The sequence below is a fragment of the Mirounga angustirostris genome, unplaced genomic scaffold, assembly GCF_029215605.1.
Source record: "Mirounga angustirostris isolate CCGP_5_RB_7025 unplaced genomic scaffold, mMirAng1.0.hap1 SCAF_6, whole genome shotgun sequence".
In the NCBI taxonomy this organism is placed as follows: domain Eukaryota; kingdom Metazoa; phylum Chordata; class Mammalia; order Carnivora; family Phocidae; genus Mirounga; species Mirounga angustirostris.
The window spans coordinates 152,067,540-152,083,356 of NW_026991714.1; the positions used below are offsets into that span (position 1 = coordinate 152,067,540).

A 15,817-nucleotide genomic window follows, 5' to 3' on the forward strand; every position below is an offset into this window, starting at 1 on the left:
GAGAACCTAGTACTATCTCCTACTAATTCTTATCTACCTGCTTCCTCAAGACTTAAGTGCAATGTAGATCCCCAGATAAAGACGACTTTCGTGTAGCCAAGCTTGTCTTCAAAAACAGAAAGCACCAGCGGGTCAGAATTGGACTTTCACCATCAACAATGCATTGCTTTTTCTCCCCTGTTTCTTGCTCCTAGATTTGTTTTGTTCTCTTTATTTCAACCTTTTGTAGTGAAAGTTGAATGTGCTGAATCATGAAATCTTACTGGAAGGGAAAAGTTATTTTTGGCCATTTATTTAGTAAAAAGCACTCTAGAGAATGCAACCCAGAAATGTACTTTATTATGATAGCTTAATGTAAGAAAAGAACTAAATAAGGAATATTTCCCCTTTGTCATCTTCACTTGGGAATCATTTTTAATGTGAGCCAGCATGAAACCATTTAAGCAATATGGAATATTTTAAGATATAAAATTACCCATGTTTTTAATAGCAGCTCACATGTATTGAATGTTATGTGCTGGGCACCCAAGACAGGTGGGAAAGTTAAAGGACATGTTCTGGTCATACTACGAGGAAGCTGGGACTCCAACCCCACTGCTGGACCCCTGCTGGACTCCAGCCATTACGTGGTTCAGCCACATGTGGCTTCAGAGGCGAAGGATGGGGAGGTTAGATGTCTTAAAGTCACTTTGCATGCATGGAGCCCTGAAATGGCCTTTGCTAAGTGTGCCCAGATAGGATGTGGAATGACAAGAAGGAGGCTAAGGGGATGGGTAGGATCCCTCTAATGTTGGGTTGGTGACCCTTCCTTCTCCAACCCTCCTCCTCTGCAATCTTACCTGCCCTCCAAAGGTGCCATCCTGGGCCTCCTTTCTCCAAATGCTCCTAGAGAATGGAGACCTGGCCTTACTCTTGGTAGATCCTCGAGGATTTCTTTTTCTTTTCCTTTTTTTTTTTTTTTTACGGGAATGAGAAATGAATGGAGAACATTTAGTCATGTAGGTAGTTGTTCCTGATCAAAGGCCTGGGAGAGGAATGGCACTGGTCACATAAGTTCATGAAGGAAATGACATAATCAGATGGGACAGTTTGAGAAAACCCATCACTTTTATGGGAAAGAGCTTGGCCATTGACCCGTTGACAGGAGACCAATGACCATACCTCCATATACAAATAACAGCACACAGTTATCCTTTAGTAGGAATAATCACTGACTTTCTCCATGCCTCACTTATGGAATACAGTGATTGCTGCCCCCTTCGCTGCCCTCCTTTGTCCCACAAATATTCATGTAGGCTGGGTCAGGCTGTGCTCAGTAGTGAGCAAGGCCCTGCTCTCATGGTGCTTGAGGTCCAGCCTGTGGAGTGCGAGGACTCAGCTCTGAGATGTTTGCAGCAGGAAAGGCTTCGGTACATCTAACAGGCACATAAAAATCAATGTCCATCTCATCTGTCATTGTCCACATGTGTATGATCTGTCACTGGCCTCTGTACCCAGAAACAAATTCACAAACATCAGTATTCAAATCTGTTTCAATATTTACTTTTATCTCTTTGTCCATAAGAAGCAATGTGCCTTGTGGTCCCTACTATCCAGCCAACATTTTAAGTGTGAAGCGAGGTGGGACTTTCCCAATGCCAAATTAGCACTAGCCCAAGGGTGCAGAGGAATGGAGGGGCCCCAGTGCAGAAATTCAGCAGAGGTGAAACTTGGTCACCTAATCCAGAAGTGAGAACTTAATCCTGGGCATTTTCAGAGGACAAAAGGTTTCAGCAATTCTTTGCTTTATTTGCTGACCTACTGTATGAAACACATCTGTACATGGATTCCCCCTGTGGGAAACTCCTGAACTTGGGACTCACCCATTCTCTTCATCTGGTTGATGAGTTCTTAGCAAGGAGCTGGACACAGCATGCGGGATCAGCAAATAATTGTTGAATTCATACAGATGTGATTCAACCTTAGAGACTTGGTATTGTGGAAAGTTTCACACACACACCCAAGTTGGATAGACCAGGAAGACAAAATTGGCTCTTCTGCTCAGAACATTGTAGTCCCTCCACATTTCTTCTTGCCTATAAGGAAAAAAATATTTTAATTAAAATGGCAACTGATTTGGTCAAATATGCCATGACCTGCTTCATGACATTTATGCTCTTGCATCCCAGTGGAGTAACCTGGGTGAGAGTAACAAAGGAAACCACCCGCTGTCCACAGAAGACAGCCAGGAAAAGCCACTTGTGGGATGCGGGTGGGGGTGGGAAGTGAGACCTGGGCAGTGGCGAGCAGCCATCCATGTGATAACAAGCCAGGCCAGGGGTGATGGGAACCAGCTTCCTAGGGCCTTTTGTGTTGGCCTGGGATGGTGGTTCCAGGATGAGACCCACCCTTCCAGTTTGTGGAGATGGCAGACTGCTTTCCTGAGACTCGATTCAAGCAACTCGATTCAAGACTGTTTGCAAGGTGTGAAGGGAGGCATTCGGAGTGACCCTGCAAGACACCCTGACCCTCCGTGGCCCCCACCACTGGCGTTCAAGGGAATATGATGGCAGTTCTGTCCTACAATCATTCATGAAGAGAAATCCTAGGGTTGTTCTAGGCCCATAAAACATAATATTTGAGAAAGAAAGACTGAGATGCATATGTTGATGGGGAAAAAAAATCCTGTGATCATTGAGGCCTGTTTTCACCCTAACATATGTATATCCAACTCTTTATTTTTTCAGTATAGGCCTCTGTATTTTCATTTCTCATTCTTCTATTGACCTAAAGCCTTGAAAGTCAACTCTTTTAAACCTATGACATGTGAATTACACCTCAGTTCAGAACACTTTAATCTAAATACAGCAGCTGGTGCACGAAATGGTTGCCTGAGGCAGGGACTTGCATGCAGGTATTTCGCCCAGAAGAGCTGGGAAGGGAGAAGGGAGGCAGGGAGGATATGGAGGCTAAGCAGAAGATGGCCTGACTGTGTGACCCTGCAGACCCTCCCATCACAAAGTGGAGCCAATCCCCTTGCCCACCCTTTGATTTTGAGTTGGGCTGCATGATTTGCCTCGGCCTCTGGAGGTTAGCCATTGTGTGGGATGTCCCCACTTCTGCTTTTCGTGCCTCTGTCTTCACTGTAGGAACAGACCCAACCAGCGACTATTATGGAATGGACACGTGGCACGGAGCCCAGTGGCCCCGCCAAGGCCATCCTGGACCAGCCGGCAGCCAGCTGACCCACAACAGGGGAGAGAGCCCACCAGGATCAGCAGAACCATCCAGCCAAACCACGGCAGGTGGCAGATGTGTGAGAGCCCAACCCACACCAGAGTCACCTCTCTGCTGTGGCGTAGGGTGGCTGGTTATGCAGCATTATGTCGCATAACCCAGAAGATGGCTTCGGTCTGGTCCCTCAAGACACTCAGAGTGTAAGTTAGTCTCACAGTTCTCCTGCCCAAGGTGAGGAAGCAGGCCTTTCAGATTCCTGCAGCCAGTCGTCCCTGGCTAGAAGGCTACCTGGGGAGACATGACTTCTCTGACCCTTCCAACCTGCTCGGCCTGTAGCAAAGCTTCATATTCATTTACACTTTGGAGTCCATTGCAAAATCTACTTGGTAAAGAAGCTCAGATGCTCAAGACCTGGGAAATGAACAGAATTTCTAATATCCAGTGATCATGCCAAGATTGGAGAGGTAGGGCAAGCAGTGTTCTAGCTTTCTTTTCCTGTGCCCATTAAGAAGAGAGAACAAGGGGCACCTGGGTGGCTCAGTCGGTTGCAGAAGCGTCTGCCTTCAACTCAGGTCATGATCCTAGGGTCCTGGGATCGAGCCCCATGTTGGGTTCTCCACTCAGCCAGGAGTGTGCTTCTCCCTCTCTTCCCTGCTTGTGCTCTCTCTTGCTATCTCTGTCGCTATCTCTGTCTCTCTCTCTCAAATAAATAAGTAAAATCTTTAAAGAAAAAAAAAAAGAAGAGAGAACAAGCCATGCACCCAGGACTCAAAGAAAGTGACGTCAGGTGTTCTGGCAAGGACCCAGTCAAGCCCATCCAGACATCTGACCTACAGAACTGTGAGATAGTAAATGGGTGTTTTTTAAACCACTAAATTCTTGGCAATTTATTACAGCAACAACAGACAAGGAACACACCCACCTTTGCTGCCTGGAGGCCGATGCTCATCGCTTAAGCTGTGTGTCGGTCAGTTGGCCGTGGTGGTGCTGCTCACCTTCCCCAGTACAGTCACATAAACAGCAGTCATGCTTCCTCGCACGTGCACCTGCAGGTTTGCTGGGGCAGCTGTGTGATCTGGGCCCTGCTGCTTGCGTACAGCTAGGTGTGGCTTCAGACCACAAGTTCTGTTCAGGTCAGCTCTGCATGTCTCTCATCTTCTGGGACCAGCCAGCCCTGGGCATGTGCTTCTCAGGGAGGGGAAGAATCAGGACAGGAACTGACAGAAGAACCCTGAGAAGCGTGTGTGGACTCCAAGTCCTTTGGTGCTGGAGCCCTGAGAAGGACAGGCACATTCTCCTGGGTCCTGGGCTCCTTTGTCCCTCATCCCATACCCTCCAGTAGGCATACAAAGCCAGCTCTGGCCTTCAGAGGGGCCAACCCCCCAAATGTAGTTTGATCTCTAGAGATGGAGGCCCCTGGCTCTGTCCTGCCTGAACTTGTATCTCCTCTTGCAGCCTGTGACTTCACCCCAGACTTTATTCCTGCACCTTACCTGCAGAGGCCCCCCTCCAGCTGCTAGGCATGCCCCATGAAAGAGAGAAGGACCAGCAAGTGGGCTTGGGGCCAAGGCAGGATGCCCTGCAAGGATGGGCCCCAGAGTAAGCAGGCAGAGCAAAGAGTTTGGCCTCCAAAGAAAGGTCTGGACTTTGTCTTGGTGATAGGACAAAGTGATAGGAGTGTCTTTGTTACTCATGAGCCCTCACCACATCTGATAGTTTGTGCTAATGGGATGACTAAGGTAGGTGCTGGCTGTGCCAGAAAAAGCAGCCATGGGATTAGAGGGTGGGGGCTGGGGGCCTCAGGGTATCAGCCCAGCCTCTTGGGGGACGGGAGCTGGAGCTGGAGTTGGAGCTGGAGCTGGAGTTCAACCACATGGGCAAATCAATCAATGGAGCATACCTGTGTAATGAAATCTCAATAACAGCTCTGGACACTGAACTCTATGGGCTTCCCTGGTTGGCAGTACTCAGTGCTTGTTGTCACACATTGTGACCGGAGGGGTAACACTGTCCAGGACTCCATGGAGAAAGGAAGACCAAAGCTCTGTGTTTGGATGCCTCCCAGATTCCACTGTATGCACCTTCCCCTTTGGCTGGTTCCACTTTGATGCTTTGCCTGTAATAACTATGGGTATGACAGAGGTTACCATGAAATGAGCAGTATCTCTGACCATAAGGGGCTCCCCTTCCTGATCATGATCCAGGCAGGAGCCATAGGCTATCTCAGCAGAACTGCAGATGGGCTGACTTGTTTTCTGGGGGCTCCTTGGCTCCAGGTTGGCCACAGGCTGCAGCAGACCTAGTCTGGAGGTCTGGAGGCACTGCCAATACCTGGGGAAAAGGCTACCCAGCTGCTGAGCCTTACAGTGAGGGAGGAGATGCACATCAGCCCTATAAGGATGCTATGGATGATGAAGAGGTTGCAAAGGTCGAGAGGAAAGACCCCCCAGCACTCATCCCCATCTGTTCCTCCTGCTGGTTGGAGAACAGCTCCAGACAGGCCCTGTGTGTCTTGTGCTTACTGCCTCCAAACCCCCAGCACCTAGCACAGTGCTGACAGCCTCCAATTCATATACCTTCAATTTAACAACTCTTGGCTACCTTAAAAATCCCAAAGAGAGTTCAGATTGGTCTGGGATGGCTCACATAACCAGTCACAAACTAAGTATGGTGATGCCAGGAGGATGGGATCCTTTGCCAGGTCAGCATCCATCCCAAAACTGCCTGGTGAGGAGTGGACCCAAAGGAAAGGATGCAGGGCAACAAGATGAGTCCACCACAGCAACTTGGGGGCCTTGCCCCTCGATGAGCCTTGAGGTATTTTTCAATACAATTCTGTTATTCAGTTCTGGCTACAGCAGCTGCTATGGGGGCATTTTTAGTTGTATTTCTAGGAGAGGCTCTCCCCTTTCATCCTGGTATGGCCCTGTTTCTCCATGGAGTGTGAGTAGAGATGATATGTGTATCCTCTGAGTTGAGCTTTTAGGATGATGTGTGCCTTCTCCAGTCTCTTTGACCTTCCCCTGGCTGGAATCCAAGGTCTCCATGTCTCAGGGGACAGCAGAGCCACAAGCTGGAAGGAGCCTGGGCCTCTAGGTCACCACATGGAGGAAGTTTCCCCACCAAGCAAACCTTCATTGGACTGTTATGTGAGTGAGCAGTAAACTATTTTCAGCTGCTGAAATTTTGGAGCTTAATCATTTACAGCAACTAACTCATGCAATACTCATGGTGATCAGTTTTAATGGCGTAGAGAAAAAGGTGCTACCCTGGGCCAGAAAATTATGCTCTGCAAACCATAATGGCTATCTGTACACTGGGAGTGATCCTGTATGTAACATTACAGTGGTCCCAATCCACAGGGCATAAGGAAAGACTCAGAGGAATGTGTGACTTGGTGTCTATTGGGGGTGGCAGCACAAAGAACAGCAGCTTATTTTTAAAAGTGGAAATTTCTATTGTTTACTTAAAATTACAAATAGTACCTGCATATAATTAACAATTTGGGAATTACAAGAAAATAGGGAGATAAAAAAATGAGTCACTGGTTAACTTTTTGGAGTATTTCCATCCAGTCTTTTCAAAAAGACATTTGGAGATATATGCTTTTCTGTAACCAGGTGCATTTTGTGCACCTAAATTTTTTTCTTAAAAATAATAACAATAAGAAATTTCTGCTTCTGGGAAGATGGAGTAGATGAACTTTTTTCTTTTCCTCCTGCTAGGTACAACTAAAAACCCTGGGCCTTATATGTAAAATATACATGAGAAGACTGAAAAGTGTCAAGGAGAAGAAAGACCAGGTAGGGATCTTGAGACCCAGGGAACTACTTGATGGTGATTTTCCTGCATTTTCTTTTTGCCTCATACATCCCAGTCTTGGAGCTGACAATGTCATCAGTCTAAACATGTCAATGGTACAGATTTTGGGGAAAAAAAAATCCGTGCTCTCTCTAGCCAAAGGACTGGGAAAGCAGCATCCTAATAAGACAGAGAACTTTCAGACTATAATTCTCTATTCCAACCAAACACCACAGACAACTTGTGGCCCAACCCCACTCATGCCAGTAAAGACCAAGTGGGGAGCCTAGACTCCTATCCTCAAGAAGCTGTAAGGAGATGCCCCAACAGGGTGGTGTCAGAGAAAGCCTAGTGGGGATTCGAAGCTTTCACTACCACCCAACAGTAACGAGGCTATGGCCTGCCCCCCATGGTGTAAGTAGAGGCCATATGGGGAACAGTAATGAGACACTCCCACCCATCCAGGGAGGTAGTAGTGGGCATCCAGAACTCCCACCCCTATCCAGCAATAGTGAGGAGTCCCCCCACTGGCTGTGAATGGAGGCTGAGTGGGAAACAAGGACTTCTACCCCGTACCTGGTAGCAATGAGGTGATATTTACCCTTTCCCCTGCCAGAGCAATGCCAGAGAAAGCCAACTGGAACAGAAAGTTTAAATAAGGTGCTCAGAACATAATAACCAAAATGTCCAAGTTTCAACTGAAAGTCACTTATCATACCAAGAACCAGGAATTTCTCAAACTGAATGAAAAGAGAACACCAATAGATGCCAACACTGAGATATGGATATGTTAGAATTATCTGGCAGATATTTTAAAGCAGCCATCATAGGAATGCATCAACAAGAAATAATAAATATGCTTGAAACAAATGAAAAGATGGAAAGTATCAGGAAATAAGATAGAAGGTTTCAGCAAAGAAATAGAAGATATAAAGAAGAACCAAATGGGAATTTTAAAAATGAAAACATAACAGATATAAAACACTCAGTGGGTGGGCTCTGCTGCAGCATGGAGGAGTCAGAGGAAGTAATCCATGAACTTGAAGATAGAACAATAAAAACTACTCAATCTAAACAGAGAAAAACAATCTTAGGTGAACAGAGCTTCAGGGACATGTGGAATTATAACAAAAGATCTAACATTCATGTTATTGGAATCCCAGGAGGAAGAGAATGAGGACACAGCTGAAAAAGTACTCAGAAAAATAATGGTTGAAAACTCCCCAAATTTGGCAAAAGACATAAACCTAGATTCAACAAACTTAGTGAATCTCAAAGAGGATAAACCCAAAGAAATCCACACCAAGGCTCAACACAGTCAAACCTCTGAAAATTAAAGACTACATATATACATAGTATTTTAGTATATATATGTGTGTGCACATACAAATATATTTCTACATGTATAGATATCTACATACATATCTACATATATATGTACATACATATCTACATCATACATACATCTACATACATACCTACATATATATATACATATACACATATACACACATATATTATATATTATATATTATATATTATATATATAAAAGAGTGAGAGACAGAAGACACCTTACCTATAGGGGAAAAGTAATTTTAATGACAATGGATTTCTCATCAGAAGCCACAAGCCAGAAGAAAGTGGCAAAAATTGCTTCTCAAGTGCTGAAAGAAAAGAACTGTAAACCCAGAATCATTCAGTAAAAATGTCCTTCGGGAATAAAAGGGAAATAAAGACATTCCTAGAGAAAAGACAACTAAGAGAATTTTTCACCTGCACACCTACCCCAAAAGGCTAAATGGCTACAGGAAATTCTCTAAACAAGAAACAATAAAAGAAGGAAATTTAGAAGGTACAAGGATAAACATCTAAACACAACAGTTAACTCAAAATGGAATTCTAAAATGTGTTCTGATGAAGAACTTATCAAACTCAACACCCAAAAAACAAATTATCCAGTCAAAAAATGGGCAGAAGAGATGAACAGATATTTCTCCAAAGAAGACATACAAATGGCCAACAGACACATGAAAAATGCTCCACATCACTTGGCATGAGGGAAATACAAATCAAAACCACAATGAGATACCACCTTACACCAGTCAGAATGGCTAAAGTTAACAAGTCAGGAAACAACAAATGTTGGTGAGGATGCAGAGAAAGGGGAACCCTCTTACACTGTTGGTGAGAATGCAAGCTGGTATGGCCACTCTGGAAGACAGTATGGAGGTTCCTCAAAAAGTTGAAAATAGAGCTACCCAGAAATTGCATGACTGGGTATTTACCCCACAGATATAAATGCAGTGATCTGAAGGGGCACCTGCACCCCAATGTTCATAGCAGCAATGTCCACAATAACCAAACTATGGGAAGAGACGAGATGTCCATCGACAGATGAATGGATAAAGAAGATGTGGTTCATATATACAACGGAATATTACTCAGCCATCAGAAAGGATGAATATTTACCATTTGCATAGATGTGGATAGAACTGGAGGGTATTATGCTTAATGAAATAAGTCAATCAGAGAAGGACAATTATCATATGGTTTCACTCACATGTGGAATATAGGAAACAGCACAGAGGATCAGAGGGGAAGGGAGGGAAAATTGAGTGGGAAGTCATCAAAGAGGGAGGAAAACTATGAGAGACTCTTAACTATAGGAAACAAAATGAGGGGTGCTGGAGGGGAGGCGGGTGGGGGGATGGGGTAATTGGGTAATGGACATTAAGGAGGGCACATGATGTGATGAGCACTGGGTGTTATACGCAACTGATAAATTGTTGAACACTACATCTGAGACCAATGATGTGCTATATGTTGGCTAATTGAATTTAAATTAAAAAATAATTTTAAAAATGTGTTCCAGTAACCTACAGGAAGACAGAAGATATAAATAAGGAGAAATAAAAAGCACAGGGAATAAATTGAAAACAAAATGTAAAATGACAGACTAAAGCCCTAACATATAAAAAACTACATTAAATGTAAATGCTCTAAATATACTAATAAAAAGATCGACATTATCAAAGTAGATTTAAAAATATGACTCAATAATACACCATCTACAAGAAACTCATTTCAACTAGGTAATGATACAGGCAGGTTGAAAGTAAAAGAATAGAAAAAGTTATATCATGTAAACATGAATCTTAAAAAAGCAGAATTTGTTTCACTGAAGTCAGGTAAAGTAGACCTCAGAGCAAAGAAAATTCCCAGAGACAGAGAGGGACATTATATGATGACAAAAGAATACACAGCCATGCCAAATGTGTTTGCACCAAAAACAGCCAAAAACAGGTGAAGCCAAGAGTGATAGAACTGAGAGGAAAAATAGAAAAAACCCTACAATTATTGTTGGAGACTTTCTCAACAATTTTGGAACTCTTAGAAAGCCAGCAAAAATGCAGAACTCAATCACACCATTAACCAACAATTCAGTCCAATTAGGATCTGACATTTACAGAACATTCCATGCAATGGCATTATGCACATTCTTTCCAAATATCCATGAAATATATGCCAATATAGGCCATATAATCTAGGACATAAAAACAGATCTCTGCAAATTTAAAAGAATCAAAATCATATGGAGTGTGTTGTCTGACCACAATGGAATCAATCTAGTGTCCAGGAACAGAAAAATCTTCAAACACTTTTAAATTAAACAAGGCACTTCTAAATAATCCCATGAGTCAAGGAAGTCTTGAGTGAAATAAAAAAGAAGAAATGAACTGAATGAAGACAAAAAGACAACATATCATAATTTGGGGACACAGCTAATGAGGTGCTGGGAGGAAAAGGCATAGCATTAAATGCATAGAGAATAATGCTTTTTCACAGGCAAACAAGTCTCACACATTATACAAAAATTAATTCAAAATGGATCATGCACTTCATGTGAAATGTAGAACTACAAAACTTTTAAGAAAAAAACAAAGGAGAAAATCTTGGGGTTCTATGGCTAGTCAAAGAATTCTTAGACTTGACATAAAAGCACAGTCCATAAGAGGAAAACATGGATAAACTGGGCTTAGCCAAAATATGTTGGGAAAGGCAGTCTCCTACTTATAGTCTTTCAATCCCTGCACTCAGCTGCATAAGCAGGAGCATTGGGCCCAGAACATTTCCTTATCAAGAGGTAAAGAGCCCACACCACCTGTGCTAGACTTGTCACCTTGTGTGGATAGCTTTCCTTGTTTCAGATTCAATGTGTCCTCCTCTGTTCTGCTTAGGTGTGTGCATCATACAGCACCTGGCCAGCCCTACATGTGGGAGGGGACAGAGTCCATCTGATGCAGCACAGAAGGGGTGCATGCAGGCCAACGGCCCTGCACCAACTGCCATGAGGAACCTGCTGGCCATGGGGGAGGGGGCTGATGCCTACTACTGACACAGATTTCTGTGAGAGGAAAGCCTTGTTTCATCCAGTGCTTGTGTGTTGTGTTTTCCTTGGCACCTCTGATCCTAAGATGCAGTGGGCAGAAGTGCTCACACTTCTATGCCTGGTAGTAGGCAACAGATGTCACTGGCTTGACAAAAAGACAAAAAACATTTTGTTCAAACACCTACCTGTTGAAAAATATCGGGGATGTTTCCTGTTCTGGGCTATTATATGAAGAAAGTTCCTACAAACATTCATGTACAGGTTTTTGTGTGAACATAAGTTTTTGCTTTGCAAAAGATCCTGGTAAGAAGATGCAAAGATAGGGGCGCCTGGGTGGCTCAGTTGGTTAAGTGGCTGCCTTCGGCTCAGGTCATGATCCTGGAGTCCCGGGATCGAGTCCCGCATCGGGCTCCCTGCTCGGCAGGGAGTCTGCTTCTCCCTCTGACCCTCCCCTCTGTCATGCTCTCTGTCTCATTCTCTCTCTCAAATAAATAAATAAAATCTTAAAAAAAAAAAAGATGCAAAGATAAGCTACAGACTAGGAGAAAATGTCTGTAAATCGAAAATCTGAAAGAGGACTAGTATCCAGACTACATAAAGAACTCTCAAAATTCAACAGTAAGCTAACCCATCCTCCCACCCCACCCCCCCCAACCCTCAGTTTGTTTTTCAGAGTCCATCGTCTCTCATGGTTCATCTCCACCTCCAATTTCCCCCCCTTCATTCTTCCCCTCCTGCTATCTTCTTTTTTTTTTCTATTTTTTAACATATATTGCATTATTAGTTTCAGAGGTACAGATCCGTGATTCAACAGTCTTGCACAATTACAGTGCTTGCCAGAGCACATACCCTCCCCAGTGTCTATCATCCAATCACCCCATCCCTCCCACCCCACCCCCCACTCCAGCAACCCTCAGTTTGTTTCCTGAGATTAAGAATTCCTCATATCAGTGGGGTCATATGATACATGTCTTTCTCTGATTGACAATTTCGCTCAGCATAATACCCTCCAGTTCCAACCACGTCATTGCAAATGGCAAGATCCCACTCCTTTTCATGGCTGCATAATATTCCATTGTAAGTATATACCACCTCTTCTTTATCCATTCATCTGTCGATGGACATCTTGGCTCTTTCCACAGTTTGGCTATTCTGGACATTGCTGCTATAAAGATTGGGGTGCACGTACCCTTTTGGATCCCTACTTTTGTATCTTTGGGGTAAATACCCAGTAGTGCAATTGCTGGATCATAGGGTAGCTCCATTTTCAACTTTTTGAGGAACCTCCATACTGTTCTCCAGAGTGGCTGCACCAGCTTGCATTCCCACCAACAGTGTAGGAGGGTTCCCCTTTCTCCACATCCCTGCCAACATCTGTCCTTTCCTGACTTGTTAATTTTAGCCATTCTGACTGGTGTGAGGTGGTATCTCATTGAGGTTTTGATTTGGATTTCCCTGATGCCGAGCGATGTTGAGCACTTTTTCATGTGTCTGTTGGCCATTTGGATGTCTTCTTTGGAAAAATGTCTGTTCATGTCTTCTGCCCATTTCTTGATTGGATTCTTTGTTCTGTGGGTGTTCAGTTTGATAAGTCTTTATAGATTTTGGATACTAGCCCTTTATCTGATACGTCATTTGCAAATATCTTCTCCCATTCCATCGGTTGTCTTTTGGTTTTGTTGAATGTTTCTTTTGCTGTGCAAAAGCTTTTTATCTTGATGAAGTCCCAATAGTTTCATTTTTGCCCTTGCTTCCCTTCCCTTTGGCGATGTTTCTAGGAAGAAGTTGCTGTGGCTGAAGTCGAAGAGGTTGCTGCCTGTGTTGTCCTTTAGGATTTTGATGGACTCCTGTCTCACATTGAGGTCTTTCAACCATTTGGAGTCTATCTTTGTGTGTGGTGTAAGGAAATGGTCCAGTTTCATTCTTCTGCATGTGGCTGTCCAATTTTCCCAACACCATTTGTTGAAGAGACTGTCTTTTTTTCATTGGACATTCTTTCCTGCTTTGTCAAAGATTAGTTGACCATAGAGTTGAGGGTCCATTTCTGGGCTCTCTATTCTGTTCCATTGATCTATGAGTCTGTTTTTGTGCCAGTACCATACTGTCTTGATGATGACAGCTTTGTAATAGAGCTGGAAGTCCGGAATTGTGATGCTGCCAGCTTTGCTTTACTTTTTCAACATTCCTCTGGCTATTCGGGGTCTTTTCTGGTTCCATAAAAATCTTAGGATTATTTGTTCCATTTCTTTGAAAAAAGTGGATGGTATTTTGATGGGGATTGCATTGAATGTGTAGATTGCTCTAGGTAGCATTGACATCTTCACAATATTTGTCCTTCCAATCCATGAGCATGGAACATTTTCCCATTTCTTTGTGTCTTCCTCAATTTGTTTCATGAGTATTTTATAGTTTTCTGAGTACAGATCCTTTGCCTCTTTGGTTAGATTTATTCCTAGGTATCTTATGGTTTTGGGTGCAATTGTAAATGGGATCGACTCCTTAATTTCTCTTTCTTCTGTCTTGTTGTTGGTGTATAGGAATGCCACTGATTTCTGTGCATTGATTTTATATCCTGCCACTTTACTGAATTCCTGTATGAGTTCTAGCAGTTTTGGGGTGGAGTCTTTTGGGTTTTCCACATAAAGTATCATATCATCTGCAAACAGTGAGAGTTTGACTCCTTCTTTGCCGATTTGGATGCCTTTTATTTCTTTTTGTTGTCTGATTGCTGTGGCTAGGACTTCTAATACTATGTTGAACAGCAGTGGTGATAGTGGACATCCCTGCCACATTCCTGACCTTAGGGGGAAAGCCCTGTTTTTCGCCATTGAGAATGATATTCGCTGTAGGTTTTTCATAGATGGCTTTTATGATATTGAGGTATGTACCCTCTATGCCTATACTCTGAAGAGTTTTGATCAAGAAAGGATGCTGTACTTTGTCAAATGCTTTTTCTGCATCTATTGAGAGGATCATATGATTCTTGTTCTTTCTTTTGTGAATGTGTTGTATCACGTTGATTGATTTGCGGATGTTGAACCAACCTTGCAGCCCAGGGATAAATCCCACTTGGTCGTGGTGAATAATCCTTTTAATGTACTGTTGGATCCTATTGGCTAGTATTTTGGTGAGAATTTTTGCATCCATGTTCATCAGGGATATTGGTCTGTAGTTCTTCTTTTTGATGGGGTCTTTGTCTGGCTTTGGGATCAAGGTAATGCTGGCCTCATAAAATGAGTTTGGAAGTTTTCCTTCCATTTCTATTTTCTGGAACAGTTTCAGAAGAATAGGTATTAATTCTTCTTTAAATGTTTGGTAGAATTCCCCTGGGAAGCCATCTGGCCCTGGGCTCTTGTTGGGAGATTTTTGATGACTGCTTCAATTTCCTTAGTGGTTATAGGTCTGTTCAGGTTTTCTATTTCTTCCTGGTTCAGTTTTGGTAGTTGATACATCTCTAGGAATGCATCCATTTCTTCCAGGTTATGTAATTTGCTGGCATAGAGTTGCTCATAATATGTTCTTATAATTGTTTGTATTTCTTTGGTGTAGGTTGTGATCTCTCCTCTTTCATTCATGATTTTGTTGATTTGGGTCATTTCTCTTTTCTTTTTGATGAGTCTGGCCAGGGGTTTATCAATCTTGTTAATTCTTACAAAGAACCAGCTCCTAGTTTCGTTCATCTGTTCTATTGTTCTTTTGGTTTCTATTTCATTGCTTTCTGCTCTGATCTTTATTAATTCTCTTCTCCACTGGGTTTAGGCTTTATTTGCTGCTCTTTCTCCAGCTCCTTTAGGTGTAGGGTTACATTGTGTACTTGAGACCTTTCTTGTTTCTTTCTCTTTTTTTTTAATAATTTTTTTTTAAAGATTTTATTTTATTTATTTGAGAGAGAGAGAATGAGAGAGAGCAAGCACATGAGAGGGAGGAGGGTCAGAGGGAGAAGCAGACTCCCTGCCGAGCAGGGAGCCCGATGCGGGACTCGATCCTGGGACTCCAGGATCATGACCTGAGCCAAAGGCAGTCACTTAACCAAATGAGCCACCCAGGCGCCCCTAGACCTTTCTTGTTTCTTGAGAAAGGCTTGTATTGCTATATACTTTCCTCTTAGGACTACCTTTGCTGCATCCCAAAGATTTTGAATAGTTGTGTTTTCATTTTCATTGGTTTCCATGAATTTTTTAAATTCTTCTTTAATTTCCTGGTTGACCCATTCATTCTTCAGTAGGATGCTCTTTAGCCTCCATGTATTTGGGTTCTTTCTGACTTTCCTCTTGTGATTGAGTTCTAGTTTCAAAGCATCGTGGTCTGAAAATAGGCAGGGAAAGATCCCAATCTTTTGGTACCAGTTGAGACCTGATTTATGACCTAGGATGTGATCAATTCCGGAGAATGTTCCATGGGCACTAGAG

General features: G+C 43.2%; 1 long non-coding RNA gene across 1 annotated transcript; it reads right to left on the bottom strand.

Annotated features, from left to right (window-relative positions):
• Positions 1–353: 353 nt before the first annotated feature.
• Positions 354–4,730, bottom strand: LOC129045855 (uncharacterized). Its single transcript, XR_008506191.2, has 3 exons — positions 4,139–4,730; positions 1,863–2,075; positions 354–1,487 (listed from the first exon to the last, which is right to left on the bottom strand). It is a non-coding gene; the product is annotated as an uncharacterized LOC129045855 (long non-coding RNA).
• Between the last annotated feature and the right edge of the window lie 11,087 nt (positions 4,731–15,817).